The following is a 17,922-nucleotide window of genomic DNA, read 5'->3' on the forward strand; positions in this document are numbered from 1 at the left end:
GGTGATGCTGAGGAGGTCTGAAGCTCCGCGTGCGATCCCGCTCGTGGAAAAACAGACTGAGGAGAATCGATTCCAGCGCGGGAAACCACAAGCAGCCTCAGAGCAAAGCTCTGACATCACTTAGAAGCTCCGCCTCCCGGGCCTGATGGTCAGTTCCCATGACAGCATGGCTAGTTCAGCCCTGCTATTGACTGGAAAAATTATTCATAGCCCTGAAAATTGCAGAATTTGAAACTATACTGCACATTTGTCATTTTCCCTTAACCCTATTTATGAGCCATTTTTCAAATGAACTTGTTACAGTCTTAAGAAATCTTATGGTTCCTGTAAGTCTATAGAGTAGCATTATTATTTTCATTAAATATGAGCCTATCCAGTATTTCTACATAAACATATAAACATTCCCCCAGTATAATAATGTTTCTGCATTTAAAACAGACCCAAAGGGACTCAGAGTGTTTCTATAATTTTCTAGTTGTAGAGAAAATTTAATAGCATTAAAACTTGACGGTACATCCTGCTTTACAAACATGCTTAAAGGAAGACTCGCATCCTTGTAAAATATCGCCTTATAAATTGTCTTTTAAACCCATATGCTGACCTGAAGTCACACAGTATGTGCATATAAAACTGTCAAATTGTCAAGCCAAGCCTCAGAAGGTTGAGCGCATTTTAATTGTGAACCTGTAGCTCTGCAAGCAAGACACAAGAGGGCACTCTAATCATAAAATAATTTATCCTTTAAATAGAGCAAATTCTTCACAACTACCAGTTCTGAATCCTGAAATTACTGTTACCATGAAAAGCAAAGACTGCAGCAGCCCAGTGGATCATCAATTTGTCAATGCATCTTAGGATAACTGGGAAAAAAAGGCGAGGTGGTGGTGGATGCATGTTGAAGAGTGGCAAACAGTTCAAGAACAGAAACCTTACTACTTTTTTTTTTTTTTTTTTTTGCTGTTTAGCTGTAGAGAAGGTACTTGTGATCCTGATCTGTTGTTCTGCTCTTTTTAAAGAGATCTGGAAAGAATCACTTCCCCTATATAAGACAGGCAAAGAGAGAGAGGGATTTGAGATACCGTTGTGATCATTTCACCAGGAGAGCAAGCTTCTAACTAATCCCATTAATTTACTGACATCAGAAGTTTGGCTATGGAAGGTGAATCTGCATAGCCATAAAAGTTCTGGACACATCGCTGTCAGTTTACAGAAGGGTTCTCTAAGCATGTTTCACTAAGGACACAGGAAAATCCCTCTGGACTGCAAGTTTCAATACTGATTGATTTCTGCCAGGTGAGTCCCTTGGTATTTTACTTTAGGACAAAGTGCTGACTGGATGAAATGATTAAAAGACACTTGCCTTTGGAATCTAGCAGCTCTTTTTTTTTTTTTTTTTGCCGTATTAAAGTGAAGTTTTGATTGAGGATATCTCCTGTGTAGGTTGTATCGTAAATTTAGACTGCCAGAGCTTGTTGCTATATTTTTTCTTGCTGTTGTTGATAGTATTTGCTGCATTAGAAAGAAAAATATAGTCAGGGAGAAAGTATGAGAGAGAAATGTTAGCTTATTTCATCCTGAAGGACCAATGAAGTAAAATAGATAATCAGCATGAACAGGTTTTGGAGAAGTTCTGTCAAAATTTCTAAACAAACTCATAGAAGCTTCATGTAGTTGTATTGTCTTTGTAGGCTATGATACCTTTTTTAAAAGCCAGCAAAAAGTATGCTGTACTCTATAAGCTTTCGAGACCTCAAGGTCTTCTTCAGATGTTAAAAACCACACTCCTGTTTTAATAGCTTGTTTTACGTCATGTCATGGAGATACCTATTTTTTTCACTTGTCAGATCTTCTTTAGATATTTCAAATGTTACTTCAAAAAAGGTTTGAATTTTTTGAAAGATTCTTTTTTTTTTTTTTTAAGATTTATCAAATAGTTTGACTAAAACACTTGTAAGTCACATAAGTGAGTTGTGCAATTGTAAAGGTATGTATGCATGCCTTGAGTGCATTGTGAGACACACGTGTCAGCCTTCAGCACCTGGGATGTTCATATGTTCCTCCTTACCACACAGCTTGGAGTGTGTTAGTCTTTAAAAACAACAAAAAAAGGTTAATTTTGTTTTTAAAATAACTTGATTTGTGCAGCTTATGATGAACATCAACCCTAGCAGTTGCAATAGTGGGACAATACATTTAAAAAAAATCCCTATATCTGATTATTGCATTTGTCAATTTCAATAAACCTACTGCCGAAAGAGATCTTCATGTTTGAACAACAAATGTGGTTTTAACATCTCCCTTCACAGTGAACAGTCTGTCAAAATACAGAATATGGAGCTCCTCAGCACCCATCATTGACTCTGGCATTGATGCCCTATGCACAGTGCCCATTGACCCTGTGGGTACCCTTCACAGAAGCCGAATCACCATGACCAAGTGGTTGAAAGCATTTACCAGGGAATTAACTTTTAATTTTGTGGCAGATCCAAGGCTTCACCCATATTGTGTGGCCCATTTCTTTGACCTAAAGGCTAACAGATTTGTACATCTTCTGCTGGGTGGGAGGTACACATGGATGACTACTGGTTTGTACCTCAGAGCAGTACAGCCTGCATCCCATCCCACTGCTTCTCCCCAGAGGGAATACAGTGTCCGCCCATCTCCATCTGTATATTTGATGCGCTTATTGTATTTTATATTGTCTGAAAAACGCATTAATCTACTGCATAAATGTGCTTATAAAAGCTACACAATTTGAAGATCATGTTATGCGGATTAAAAGTGCACGCATGGTTTAAGTGAGCTGAAATGAGGCTGTAAAGTACATGAACTGATTTACATCCACACCTGTTTTTAAGTCTCAATGTACAAACATAGTTTTCTACCCTGACCAGGTTATGTCATACAGAATACCTCTTTTTACTGCAGCTAAATGCATGTACTTTCTGAAAGTCCATACTCTTTTAAAAACTCGAAAATCCACTTAAGTGGATTCAGCCATTCTACTTCATAATGCAAAATTTAGCCAATGGAGTTCCCTACTAATCCTTTGAAAATGTACCCCAGTATGTTTTACTGCTGTCCCTTTGTATACAGATGCTACACAAGGAACTAACATTTTGCAAGACAATTTTAAAAGCGTACAAAAAATATTTTAAAAAATAGAAGATTGTTATTGTAACAGATTGGTGACACAATAATATTACAGTATCTCTTTCTGTAATTTTTTTTTCTTTCAATGAGTTCATGCAGCATATTCTCCTAGGCCTTCATTCTGCCAAATTCTTGCACTGTATAAATAGCTGAAATTTTTTCCCAACCTGCACAAAAATATGCGGGCCAACTCCTGGGATATTTAACTCTGTTATGTGCAGATGTACTTCCATTATGTATTAGAGGGAAACACCACAGGCACTCTATTTACTCCCACAAGTAAATGGTTGGATGAGGTGATAAAAGGTTGAAAAATAGATATATCCCCATGATATAACATATTAAACAGCAGTAAATCACACAAGAATGCGTTAAGTTGTAAAGGTATTAAAAGCACAGATTAAAACATTTGCTAGGTTAGGCTTTTTTAAAATTACAATTGGTAAGGCAGTTAAAGGGTTTTTTTTTTTAAATATCTAATGATTTCGGAGTGGTGGTACAAGCTCTGGTGCTTAGTAACATTATTATTGTCATTTTTTATACATCAACTTACCAAAGGGTTTACTGAGGGTATTACAATTAGTCTAAAATGCAGCTGCCAGAGTTATTACAGGTGCACATAGCATTCATCAGATTAGCCCAAAATCTAAACAATTGCATTGACTACCTGTTCAGGATTCAGTTTAAGATATTACAGATATTCATAGAATTATTTATAGTGAAGGTGTTCACTATGTTAGTGAGTTATTATTATCACCTTATTTAACAGCCCATCCTTTGTGATTATTTGGTCAGAACTCGTTTGTGATCTCATCTCTTTGGATGTGTAGGTTGCAGGAACCACTATGTGGAACCTTTTGATTGATGGTTTAAGAGATGAGGATGATTATTTAAGGATTAGGAAAAGATTTAAGCCAGAGTTGTTTAAGCAGGTTTATGAGTAATTTTAAGCATATTTTATGTATTTTTTCTTAATTTTGTTTTATGTTATGTAATATTTAATGCATAATATTTATATATAAGGTGTTTTTTTAATATATTATTTGTAACCACATTGAACAATCATGAATGGGATCAGAGGAATATAAGATGTATAAATAAATAGATATACTTATGCATCTTTGATGTATTATGAGGCAATGGTCAAAATCTGAATGCCTTCAGCAGCCAAAACATATATGACCTATATGACTGCTCTACCTGGACTTTGCTGTTTCATTTATAAAGTGTTTAATTAATCCAAAAGAAAAATGTGGTGGAAATCAAAGGAAAAAACATAAGCTTAGAAATGTTATGGCATATGTAAAAAAGTATCAATAGAAGTCCCTCTGCTTGTTGCTGCTATATCAACCCATTGTTCTTGCAAATATTAAGTACAGCCAGCAGATATTACCCAATTTTTATTATGCATGTAGGGATTCTTTCAGATCCTTCCTAGGAATAAGTATAGAAGCAAACCACTTTTGTTTTGGGAGGAAACAAAATAATTTGGGTGTGTAGTTCCCCCATGTGGAAGAAAGTATTTGGTAGATTCTCTGGTATACAAAATCTGGCCTATATCTAGATTTTTTTTGTTTCTTTCCTAGGAGCAGCATCTTCAGGGCTGTACCCTGTTTTTCCAAGTTGTTGAACCTCCATGGAAATTATCAGTTGCTTTTAGATGTGGGAGTTTTATTCCATCCTCCTTATCTATTCAACTTATAAGTTACTAAACCTTAAAGTGTAGAGCTGGGCTTCCCAAACATTTAGCTAATGTGACCCCATTTTAGCACTTGAAAAAATAACACAACCCCAGAGGACAACCAAACCTAATTCGCGGGGGTGTAGTTTGCCTCCAACAATCAACGTTCCTGCACTCCAACTGATCCCATCTCTCAACCTCCATCCCACTTCAGAGGGCCTCTCAACCTTTGCCCCTCTAGCTGATCCCTCTTACATCTCTCAGCTCCTCTCCCCTTCCCAGCCTAGCCTCTCGCTCAACCATTCCAGCTTTTTACATCCGCCCCACTGAACCTCTCACCTCCAAGCCATTTTTGTAACCCCAATTGATTATCTGTCATCCCTTCTCTCTTTTCTCACATACCCTGCCAGTTGATACTCTCACCCCTAGCTCCTCTCTTGCATCCCCCCGCTCACCTTCCACAGCCAATCCCTCTCCCACTGATCCAACCCTCAAACCCTTCCTATATCTGATCCCTCCCTTCAAACAGCCCCCATCCCACACATCCCCTTGACTATGATCACCAGCAACATTTTCCTTTGGGCCTCAGGCGATAAGTGGATGACAGCTAGTGGGAAGAGAGGGCAGGCTGATGACAGGGGCAACATTTTTCTCTTAGGTAAGTTCAGTGATAGGAGAGGCTAGAGAAGAAGTGACAACCTGCACAGACCTGTGCACACTCTGCCTCTCTTCCGCAATGGTGGTCCAATACCTGATGTTGATCTACAACTGGCAGCAGCATTAGTAATGAAAGTCAGCATAGGATTTGAGAGGCAGTTAAAGCTCACAGGCCCTGCAGTGGCCCCAGTCCCTCCTCACACATGGCTTCCTGTTAACGTTGAAACTCAAGCGAGGGCGGGACCATTGCAGGACCTGAGAGTGCATGCTACTCAAAGATCCCATGCTGATTTCCACTACTTCTGCTGCTGGTGGTGTCTGGAGAGGACTGCCCTTTGAGGCATTTATGACCCCGGCTGGAGGTTTTGTGACCCCATTTGAGGTCTCGATCCACAGTTTGGGAATCTCTGGTGTAGAGATTGTCTTCACTGAGAAGGAACCTGCGGATCATCAGTATCCACAGGAGGGATGACTTTTACAGCCATCCAAGGGAGAAGGAGGAGAGAAGGGAGAAGGATTTTGATGAACCCCAACTGGGGTTCATCAAAAACTAACAGGAGAATTATGATGCTAAAAGGTAGACGTATAAGATGGATTTCACCAACATTGGGAGGGGAGCACTAACTTACCCTATGCCAATGGGATGGGAGAAACATTGGATTAAAGATTGAATCAATTGCTTTAGCATCTTAAACTTAAGAAAGAATTTGAGAAGTCATAAATTTATTTAAAGCACTGTAACATTGAAAAGTGAACCGAACCATTGTAAAGAATATTTTCATCATTTCACACTATCAGGTGAATTTTAAAAGCCCTATGCATGCCAAAGCCGGCAGATAAGTGCCTCTATTGATCCGGCACACACCACACTGATTTTAAGAGGCGCACGCGTTCACGCATATCTCCTGGTATACGAGTAAACATTTTTTTTCACAAAAGGAGTGGGGTGTGGGCATGTTCTGGACGGGGCATAGGCATTCCCGTAGATATGAATGAAACTAGCACATAAGTATTTACACACACCAGTCCGCACCGGGGTCTCTATCTGCATTACTTTACTTTTGCTATAGATGGAAGGTAAGTCATGAAACAAAAAAAGCTAGGCTAGTCAGTGGGATTGTAAGGGTTGGGGCTAATAGGGTAAAAGGGAGACAAGCTAGCTAGGGGGTTTAGGAAGTCTTCTTTACTGGGGAGAACATGGAACCACCTGGGGAAACAGGTAATTGCGTTGGTGTACGTATCTACTAAAATCCCCTCCCACTTACGCAATCGAGGAGGCATTTACGTAGACATGCGCATGTCAATATAAAATCGCGCATACATGTATTTGCATATAGCCAGTTTTATAACAGGCACGCATATACGCATGTATGTTATAAAATCGCTGCATCCATGTCCGCAAGCTGGCAAACACACATGTGCATCCACGCACGGATCTTAAAATTTACCTTTTTATCAGTGAAAGTATTGCTGGTAACCAAGTCAACTTTCAATGTGTTTTTACTGCATAGGGACTTTGGTGCTTATTCATGCTGTGGTCGTCACTACTGTATACAAGACATTGAGCCAGGACTTAAGCGAATGCAATGCAAGGGCCTTGAAAGTTATTTTTCTTTCCTGCATAGGGAACTCTGAAGTTTGAGATATTTTAACATTATGAGAAATTTACCTCCTGAAACTGTGATTTGAGATATGGCCTCTGGTACCACTATCCAGGAATGAACAGGCCAAGGATTACATGTGCATCAGTACCGAGCTAGGTGAGAACTGTACAACTAGAAAAGAGAAAAGACAAGAACAAAAACCAAGAGAATATTTAGCACAGAACTTGAACATTCCATATAACTAGAGTGCCCCTTGCTGAATACATAACCCTTCTCCACTTAAGTGACATAATCATCCAGTCTCGGGGTATGCCTACAACTGTGTAGAGATTTTGAAGGCCTCCACACTCAACTGATGGGTGTAAAGGTTGTACGTCAGTCTGTCCTTGATGAGTCAAAAACAACATCCTCGCATGGTGGTGACTCTGGCAGGGTGAGCATGTCCAGAGCTCAGCATTAGGAACTTACATGTTTGAGGATGAGCGGTCTCACAGTTGATCAATGTGGCAATGCCAGATCTAGCCATCATTTGGTCTGGATCTTGTATGATAGAGATCCAGTGATTTCAATGATGGAAGCAGGATCCACTCTGATCTAACTCTATAAACTCTAGTGCAAACAGGGTCTTATAGTGTAAATGAGCACAAAGTAGATGAGCCCAGGAAACAGTCTAGCTTCTGTTCCTGCTTGAGTTATAATCTTGTGATGTGAGGATTGATATGGTCCAAACAGCTCTGCCAGACATACCCCCATAGTTGAATAACACATGACGTGTTATGAGATAAGGAATCAAGCAAGCCTGGTATGCTAATCTCCTTCAGTGATTCTCTTTAATATATTTTGTTCACTGTACCATTCGATCTGTCAGGCCATTTGCCTGGGATCGGCAATGTGCAATGGTGACAGCCCTAATGAGGTTCCTTTGCATAAAGTCCTTGAAGTCATCAGATATAAAAAGCAGACCCAATATCTAAAACAATTGTATCCCCTAGCTCATAAATTGCAAACAGCTGTGAAAGTGCTGTAATTGTTGTAGCAGATATTTGTGTGGATACTGCAATCACCTTGAATAAAATCCACCATAATAAAGAAGTTCTTCCCTTGAAATGGGCCTATATAGTTGAGAATTCTTAACTATAGTTTTAGTCACTCGCCAAGGGAAAATGGGTGCTTTTGGTGGGTTGTGTCTGGACATCTAGCATGTGTCACACTCCTTAAAATCACTTTTTATGTTAGCATCTGTCCCAGGCTACCAGATATAGTTCCTGGCCAGAATCTTCATACATATTATTCTAGAATGTTTGCCATATAATATGACTAGAATGACCTGATGACTTTTCCATGGAATAACAAGTTTTCGAAAAGGATGCATCCCATATAGGCTGATAATTCACGCTGCTTATTTGAAAATGGTCTGAATTCCTCAGGCAGTTTACCACTTGACCATCACCTCCATTCCCAATTCAGGACTCAGGTCAAGACAAGCTACTTTGTAGTCAGCCTAGCTATCTAGGCAGCCTGGAGGAGAGCGTAAGGAAGAATTTCTAGTATCAAAACAGGATGTGGAATAACAGTTTGGTATCCACACTAGAAAATAGCTCAAGCAGCCTAGGCAATTGCTTTGCCAAGTTACTAAACAAATGTATAATCATAGGCACTCAATATGATACATGAATACTAGGCATGTGCATTTATTTGAAACAAATAGGTAAAATGCAATGGATGCAACCATTTGTATTTTATTCATGGACCCCTGAAACAAATGGAAAGTGCCCATGAATTAAAACAAAGGTTTGTTTCATTAATTTGTTTTCCTTTCAAGTCTATGACCCATTGAAAGCTGCTGCAGTGAAACTTGTATCTATAGAAACCCAGCAATGCCTGTGTTAGGTAGCAGCCCAGCTGAAGCTGAGATGGGTAGGTGGGATGGAGACAAGTAGGTGGGATGGAGAACCAATCAAGGGTAAAGTTTTTTTTTTTTATCTGGCCTATTGCTGGCATCAAGTGACCACTGAAAGGTCTAAACATGTGCCAAGAAACTCTGCTTTCCCTGTTGAATTTCACAGGGAAAGTCTATCATTTCAGAAGCTGTTTTGGAGTTAAAAAGATTTGAAAAAGGAGAAGAATTCTGGCATTGAAAAAGGGCTTTTTGTTATCTTCTCTTCTCTGCTCCTGTGCTCTCACTATGATACAGAGACAGATGCACTGCTCACTGAGGCATGGTTGTGAACTGGAAATACAGAAGCAGTGAAAAGCAGTGATAATGTATCTGTCTGATTCTACACAATGTACTGCACTCTGCTTATCTGCAGTCAGATTGCAGTGAGGAGAAATTAAGCCTTGCCAGCCTTCTCAGTTTATTCTCTTTCTGACAGAACTTTTTTTATGTATGTAAAAGGAGTACTGGTAATATGTGTGTGTTTGTGTGTGTGAGAGAGACAAAGCCCCGGTTTGTGTCACTAGCAAGCTGCTAGCTCTGCTTGGCAAGTTGGCACTGTGCTTGCAGAACACTGAAATGAATTCAGCTAGTCAGCTTGATTGAGCTATGTGATGGATGTATAGTCAGTATTAGAGCGGTACTAATGAATGATATATTATCATTAAATTATATTGTCACATAAAATCTCCCATTAGCCACTTCCTGTTGGATTCGTGGACCCTTGGGCCGATCGGAACCAGGGGAAGAGTTGCTGAAGGTGGTTACAGCAGAGGTCCCGACCGGGAGGCGGCAAGGACAGACTGGTGGCTGGCCGAAGGTGGAACTCTGGGAGCCCTATGCGACCAAGAGCTTTGGCGAGGAAGAAGGAGATGGTGGCGCTGGCACTGTGGTGAGAAGATCTTCGCCCTGGAAGCCGATCCTCCCCCGAGAGGAGCTCGTAGGAGTTCGGCTGCTGGGACTTAGGAGATTCACCCTGGAAGCCGGAGTCCCCCCAGGAGGAGCCCGTAGGGACCCGGCCGCTGGGACTTAGGAGGGCCCGCGGGGACCTGGTCAGGAAGTCCAAGGTTGTGTGCCGAAGGGTCGTCGCTCGCCAGTCCAGAGTCAGGAACCAAAGGATCACCGTAAGCCAGTCCGGGGTCAGAAGCCAGAGAGTCAACGTAAGCCGGTCCGGGATCGGAAGCCAGAGAATTACCGCAAGCCAGTCCGGGGTCAGAAGCCAAGAATCACCGTAAACCAGTCCGGGGTCAGAAGCCAAGAATCACTGCAAGCCAATCCGGGGTCAGGAGCCAAGTAGAAGACACTGAAGCAGGAACGCAGCAACTGGAGACAGGAATACCTGGGAACCTTGTTGCAAGGCAAAGTCCTAGTCCAGCTGCAGGGCTTAAGTACCCTGCAGCGTCTGATGTCATCAGGAGGCGTCCCCGAAGTTTCCCGCGCTGGCCCCTTTAAATTCTAAGCTGAGACGCGCGCGCGCATCTAGGGGGCGGGGCCTACTGCCGAGAGAAGCCGGCTGCTCCGGCGCGGCGAAGAGGCAGGAGCCGAAGGAGCTGCAGGCCCAGGCGAGGTGGAGAGATGCTGGGCCTGCGGCGGCAGAGGTCCCTGGAGACCCTGGGAGCGCGGGGCCCGTGCGGACTCATGACGAGGTGGGTGACGATTCCGGGGGCAACCCGGAATCGCAACAGTACCCCCCCTCCTACGCCCCCTCCCGGGGGGCCGCGGATTATCCGGATGGGCCATATGAAATTGACGAAGGAGATCCTTATCCAGAACGTGGGCGGAGGGCTCCCACGAGTTCTCCTCAGGACCGTATCCTTCCCAAGAGAGAAGATACTCCCAGCGATGACGACGGAACCGAACGTCCAAGACCTCTTTCACCGTGTACGTGGTCCCAGGATCAGAAGCGACCTCGGAAGGCTCCGGAGGCAGAGGTCGAAAGCGAGAGAGGACCACCGGCTTGAGGAGAGAAACATGGAAGACGTCGTGTATCCGAAGGGTAGAAGGAAGACGTTAGCGGTAGGAAACCGCGCCAACACGTTCGGCTACCCGGAAGGGTCCGATGTAGCGAGGAGCTAGCCTCATGGAGGGAATCCTGAGCTGGATGTTCTTGGTAGAGAGCCAAACCCTGGAACCGGGCAGAAATACTGGAGCGGGTCGCCGAGACTTGTAGGCGTAGGCCTTGAACTGGGCGGCAGTACGATGGAGCTTCTCCTGTGTGGCGTGCCACAGCTGGTGAATCTGCCTGGCCGTCAGTTGCGCTGCTGGTGAGGAGGTAGTTACTGGTAGAGGTAAAGGAGGTTTGGGAACCTTCCCATAAACCAAGTGGAAGGGGGATTGTAGCGTGGCGGAGTGTCGATGGCGATTGTAGGAGAACTCGGCCCAGGGAAGAAGAGTGACCCAGTTGTCCTGCTGCTCCCCGACAAAAGCCCGGAGGAACGCCTTCAGAGTACGGTTCGTGCGTTCAACCTGGCTGTTGCCCTGGGGGTGAAATGCCGTGGTTAGATCTAGCTGAAGCCCAAATTTCCTGCAGAGCGCCCGCCAGTATTTTGCCGTGAACTGAGGCCCTCGGTCCGAGGCAATATGTTGAGGCAACCCATGCAGCCGGAAGATATGCTGAATGAATAGTTCAGCCAACTCAGGGGCCGTAGGCAACTTAGCAAGTGGTACAAAATGAGCCATCTTCGAGAAGCGGTCAATAGTGACCCAAACCACAGTCTTCCCTTGAGACGGGGGCAACTCAACGATGAAGTCCGTGGAGATGTGGGTCCAGGGCTCCGAGGGTACAGGGAGTGGCTGGAGAAGTCCCAAGGGGCGACCAGGCGGGGGCTTCTGCTGCGCACATGTAGGACAGGATTGTACGTATAGATGAACGTCCTCCTTAACCCGTGGCCACCAATAGAACTCCGTCAGCAATTGAAGAGTTTGAGCGATCCCGGGATGACCACCCGTCAGGGAGTCGTGAGCCCATGCTAGGACCTTCCGTCTTGCACGGACCGGAACTACCGTCCTCCCCGCAGGAGCGAGTTCAGTGGCTGCCAGTTGGACCTTAGCTGGATCCAAAATGTATTGCGGGGTTTCGGAGACGTCCTCAATCTCCGTCGTGCGTGAGAGGGAAGCCGGTGGAGGAGACAATGTAACCCAGGAAGGGCAACGACTCCTCCTCAAACTGGCATTTCTCTAGTTTAGCGTATAATTGGTTCTCTCTTAGTTTAAGCAAAACCTGGCGCACATGTTGCCGATGTTCCTCAAGGTTCCGGGAATAGATTAATACGTCGTCGAGGTAGACGATGACTGAGGTGTACAGGAGATCGCGGAGGACCTCATTCATTAAGTTTTGGAATACCGCTGGAGCGTTGCAGAGACCGAAAGGCATGACGAGGTACTCATAATGACCGTCCCTGGTGTTAAAGGCGGTCTTCCACTCGTCGCCAGGTCGGATTCGCACGAGGTTGTACGCCCCTCTAAGGTCCAGCTTGGTGAAAATGCGAGCTCCTTGTAGGCGATCCAGGAGCTCCGGAATCAGAGGCAAAGGATAGCGGTCTCGTCGGGTAATCTGGTTCAGGCCCCGGTAATCAATACAGGGCCGAAGAGACCCATCCTTTTTGGCCACAAAGAAGAAGCCGGCTCCAGCCGGAGAGTTAGATGGTCTTATAAACCCTCGGTCCAGGTTCTCTTTAATGTAGGCGGACATAGCCTTATTTATTTATTTATTTTATTTATTTAACAACTTTTAATATACCGACGTTCGTATGGCACATCACGCCGGTTTACAAGTAACTCAATTAAAGGAGGAAATTACAATAAACAGGGGGCGGGGATGGGAGCAGGCCAGAAAAAAGGAGGGGGGTAAGGGAGACAGGAGAAGGGAGGGAAAGATAGGTAGCGTGAGAGAGAGTAAAAAACAACCGTCAAAATAAGAAATAAGGAGGAACTTATTTACAGAAGGAGCTATATACAGTAGTTACAATTGGGATAAGATTAATTACATTGGACACAATGCGCAATTTTGTAATTTGCAGAACGAGGGCGGGCAAAGGAAGGGCGATGAGAAATTGCCTTAAGAGGGGGGGAAAGGGCGGGCAGGGTGAGAGGGATTGAGGCTGAGGGACTGTATGGGAGGATCTAGGTAGGTGTGTCTAGGTCTCCGGTAAGGAGACCAAGGCTATCGGTCTCCTTACCGGAGACCGATAGCCTTGGTCTCCGGTAAGGATAGAGGGTATACTCTCCCACGAGGGGGCGTGGTATCAGGTAGCAAGTCGATTGCACAATCAAAGGGACGATGCTCGGGGAGTAACTCTGCCTTCTCTTTAGAAAAGACATCTTGGAAGGTCTGGTATTGTGGTGGCACCGTGAGGGGAGTAGCCAGAAGCGGGAGTGTCTGTAGCGGGCGAGCAGGAAGACAATGACGGGCGCAGCCTGGCCCCCACGATGTGATCTGGAGTGAGGACCAGTCGATTACTGGAGAATGCTTCCTTAGCCAGGGTAGTCCTAAAACAAGTGGATGAATGGACCTCTCCAGGATGAGGAAAGAGATCTCTTCTTTGTGGAGAAGTCCGACCTGAAGCTGGAATGGTTGTGTACGAGTGGTAATGGTCCCTGGGAGAGGGACCCCTTGTATGGATGATACCCGCAAAGGTGGTCCTTGCGGCATTACTTTAAGTTGCAGTTGTTGTACCAGATCTCGGAGGATAAAATTCCCCCCGGACCCGGAGTCGATCAGCACCAGAGTCTCGAAACCTCCACCCGGAAGACATAGTCTCGCTGGAACAGTACATGGGGAGTTCGAAGAGGTACTGCCTAGAATCAGCTCCCCACTCGATTCTAGGTTCGGCCGTTTCCCGGACGCTCTGTGCAGCGAGCCAGGAAGTGGCCCTTACCACCGCAGTAGAGACATAACCCCTGCGAGCGGCGGCACCTCCGTTCCTCGGCGGATAGCGGACCCCGACCCAATTGCATGGGTTCTTCAGGCGGGAGGGCAGCTGCCGCCGGTGGTGGGGCTCGGACCCGAGGTGGTGTGATTCGGCGAGCGGCCTGCCCCTGGATGGTCCTTCGCTCCCGGAAGCGGCGCTGGATGCGTCGGTCCACTCGCCCAGCCAGCTCTACGAGCTCTTGGAGATCGTTGGGAAGGTCTCGGGCAGCTAGTTCGTCCTGGAGTCGTGGGGAGAGTCCCTCCAAGAATATCCCATGGAGGCTGTCCTCCCCCCATGCCAATTCGGTGGCAAGGGTCTGGAACTCCATCGCGTATTCCTCTAGGGGGCGATTGCCTTGTCTCAGCTGGAGGAGTTCTGAGGCCGCCGTAGAAGCACGGGAGGGTTCGTCAAAAATCCTCCGGAAGGCCTTGATGAACTGTACGAGATTATTCAGGCGGGAGTCTTGTCGTTCCCAAAGGGAAGAGGCCCAAGCCAGAGGTCTCCCATTGAGAAGAGAAATAATGTAGGTTGTCTTAACCCGGTCTGTCGAGAACTGTGCAGGCAGAAGGTCAAAGCGGATATAGCATTGGTTGAGGAATCCCCGACACATCTTCGGGTCCCCAGCATACCGCGGCGGGGATGGCATCTGTACTGGGACTGGGGAACCCGTGTGAGCTTGCGACGAGGATGTGGCGGGGCGAGCCTCGGAGACCCCTTCAACTCGATCTGCCAGGCATTGAACGGTGGACATCAGGGTATCGAGGCAGGACTGTTGTTGCTGAAGCTTCTGGGCTATGCCCGGAATAGCCTTAAGGCCGGCGAGGTCCGCCGGGTCCATGGCCTTGCAATCTGTTGGATTCGTGGACCCTTGGGCCGATCGGAACCAGAGGAAGAGTTGCTGAAGGTGGTTACAGCAGAGGTCCCGACCGGGAGGCGGCAAGGACAGACTGGTGGCTGGCCGAAGGTGGAACTCTGGGAGCCCTATGCGACCAAGAGCTTTGGCGAGGAAGAAGGAGATGGTGGCGCTGGCACTGTGGTGAGAAGATCTTCGCCCTGGAAGCCGATCCTCCCCCGAGAGGAGCTCCTAGGAGTTCGGCCGCTGGGACTTAGGAGATTCACCCTGGAAGCCGGAGTCCCCCCAGGAGGAGCCCGTAGGGACCCGGCCGCTGGGACTAGGGGGCGGGGCCTACCGCCGAGAGACGCCGGCTGCTCCGGCGCGGCAAAGAGGCAGGAGCCGAAGGAGCTGCAGGCCCGGGCGAGGTGGAGAGACGCCAGGCCTGCGGTGGCAGAGGTCCCTGGAGACCCGGGGAGCACGGGGCCCGTGCGGACTCACGACGAGGTGGGTGACGATTCCGGGGGCGACCCGGAATCGCAACACTTCCAATTCTATACTGCCACTGCAAACAAAGGACAGAGGAGGGAATGGCAGCGGGAAGAAAAATGGCAGGGGCAGAAGATTTGAGTGTTCCTGTAGAGCCAGCCCAGCCTGTCAGAAGTACAAAAAGTAGTAGCAATGAAAGAAAAGAGAGTTCTGCCTCTAAAAGAGACTATTTTAGCCATAGAAAGCCAGGATTAGAAGCAGTTTTAAGCCATAAGAATTTAAAATTGGGAAAGCAAGTGCTACTGCTCCCTGTTCCTCTCCCTCTTGCTTTGGAAAAGGGGCAGAATGCAGGAGAGCTATATAAGGGTTGCATTAGCAGGGCAGGGGCGTGGACAAGAACAACAGACATGCAATATCTTAAACCAGCAACATGCTCTGCCAAGATTACTGCTTCTGGGGTAATGGTGGCAGTATTTTCAAAAACTGATTCTGAGGAAGAACCATGTCTGGAATTCCTTGAATCAGAAGATAGTGAAGATGGAGAGAATTTAGAAGCTCTAGTTAGTAGCATCTTAGCCTCCAATGAGGAGGCAACAAAAGTAGATGATACTAATGGTGTTGAGAGCAACCCCCAGGAGGAGTGGAGGCAGTGCAGGTAGAGAGCATGAGTGATGCTCCTTGCATTTTGCTTCACAACCTACCCTCAATCTCAACTCTAGTGCCAGAATCAGCAGCAGCAATAGTCCCCAAGGATGCAGAGAAATCAAGGAAACATCTGTGGTAGGAAGGCACTTTAAAATGGAGAATGATCTGGGACATTTGGCCTGCCTGTGCTGTTCATGCTTCCCATGTGCAGTCAGAAGGTAGAGGGGAAAGCAGCCCTGGTCGGTAGTGCGGTGCTGTCATCCAGCGTGACAGAGTAACCCTTAAAAGTGGTAGCCTAGCGACATTGGCCTGCCTTTACTGTTCATGCTTCCTGGCTGTAGTCAGAAGGAGAAGGAGGAGGCAGCCCTGGTTGGTAGTGTGGCACAGACATCATCCAGTGTGACAGGGGATTCCTTAAAAGTGGTGGCCTAGCAGTAAAGCGCTGCTAGCGCATGACAATGGGACATGTCCCTTTGCACTGATTTCATCTGAAGACCATGGGAAGGAAAAGAAAGGGGAGAATTACTACTCCCTGATGGCATCATCTCCAGTAAGGGGTACTATGGAATCTAATGTACTTCATCTTATTTCTTCTCAACCCAATTATTCTTCTGGGTCTGTTGTTACCTCCTTAAGCCCAGACACATGCCCCCTTCCCTCACCTAATTTAACGCAGCTTCATTTGAATGTGAACTGAGAGAAGAACTCCATGATTAATCTGGGTTTCCCTGAAGAAGAAACAGGGGATCCATATCATGGTGATCTTACTCCTTCTGGAGTTCTTCGACTGAGAATGTGATAACTCTGCCTCTACATATTGATCTTGAAGAAGCCTTAATTTCTAATAGGGCTCCTTTTCCTATCCCTGTGGCTTCCATCAAAGTTCTTGATCTTAGAGATGCTGTAGATAAACTTTATGAACCTGCAGAAATTTAATTACAGCATATATGGAAGGCAGTAACTCACTTGGAACCCTCCTTGACTCAAGCTGTTCCACTAACTTTTTGGATGTGGATCAGAGAACTAAAGCTTTAGTATATATTAAAACACTACTATATAATGCTACTGCTGCAATAAAGGATAATTTGAGTTTATACTTCAAACAAGAACTCCTTGAAAATAGGATGAGATCTAAGAATCTTCATCTTCTAAACTTTCCTAAGAGAATATTTCTATGTGATCTAGAGTTGTTTAAAAAAATATGTATTAGAAGCTTTGCAATTTCCACCTGACAAATGTTTTCTGCTCTCTGTTATTATATGCCTAATTCTCATAAGGTTTCTAATTTAGTTGCTGGCTCCTTTGACATCTTTGATATGTCTAATTTTCTTCAGTCTTCTCAGGATATTATTTCTACTCATGGTACTCTTATTGGGATTTTTTGTACTTGATTCTGATAACGATATCTTGTTCTTACAGTGTTTCAAATATAAAAATGTTTTATTCTGTGGTCAGAAGTTTTGGTATTTCCAGAATTCTTCAGGGAAACAAGTAATAAGTAGGCAATTTTTACTTCTTAAACAATGTGTTTTGGATTTAAGTGCTTAATTCTTGAAGTTTCCCTGCAAATGTGAGGTGGTTTTTCAAAAAAATAACTTTATTTTTTGTGATCCTCTTCATTTGGAAACTTTTTTGATGGATAAATCAAAGGCCAATTAAGTTATCTGGTTTGGTAGGTACTCTTGGACAGCTTATTGCAGTAATTGTTAATTTCTTTTTTTTTCTTTCTTAATTTCCCTCATTTTCTTATAATGAAGACTTGAGATTCATTGCTATATAATTTTATTTTTACTTTTACTTTTTTATTATATATATATATATATATATATATTTCTTTGCTTGTGAATTTATTTTCATGTTATGACGTAAAATTTAATAAATAGAAAGTTTAAAAAAAATGGAGGATCCACATTTTGCCAAGTGTATTCACTGTAGTAAGGTAATCAGTTGGTGGAAGGTACTGTGGGGCATTTGACAAATGCTGGTATACAACATCACCTACAGGAATATCACTC

At 45.0% G+C, this 17,922-nt stretch overlaps 1 long non-coding RNA gene across 1 annotated transcript in view; it reads left to right on the forward strand.

The window, feature by feature from the left end:
* The first annotated feature begins 908 nt into the window (after nucleotides 1-908).
* The window catches only part of LOC115088851, a 106,437-nt gene continuing 89,423 nt past the window's right edge, over nucleotides 909-17,922 (forward strand). Inside the window, exon 1 of the long non-coding RNA XR_003855933.1 lies at nucleotides 909-1,293. This is a non-coding gene — a long non-coding RNA (uncharacterized LOC115088851). The remainder of the gene's footprint in view (nucleotides 1,294-17,922) is intronic.

Source organism: Rhinatrema bivittatum, chromosome 3 (genome assembly GCF_901001135.1).
Source record: "Rhinatrema bivittatum chromosome 3, aRhiBiv1.1, whole genome shotgun sequence".
In the NCBI taxonomy this organism is placed as follows: domain Eukaryota; kingdom Metazoa; phylum Chordata; class Amphibia; order Gymnophiona; family Rhinatrematidae; genus Rhinatrema; species Rhinatrema bivittatum.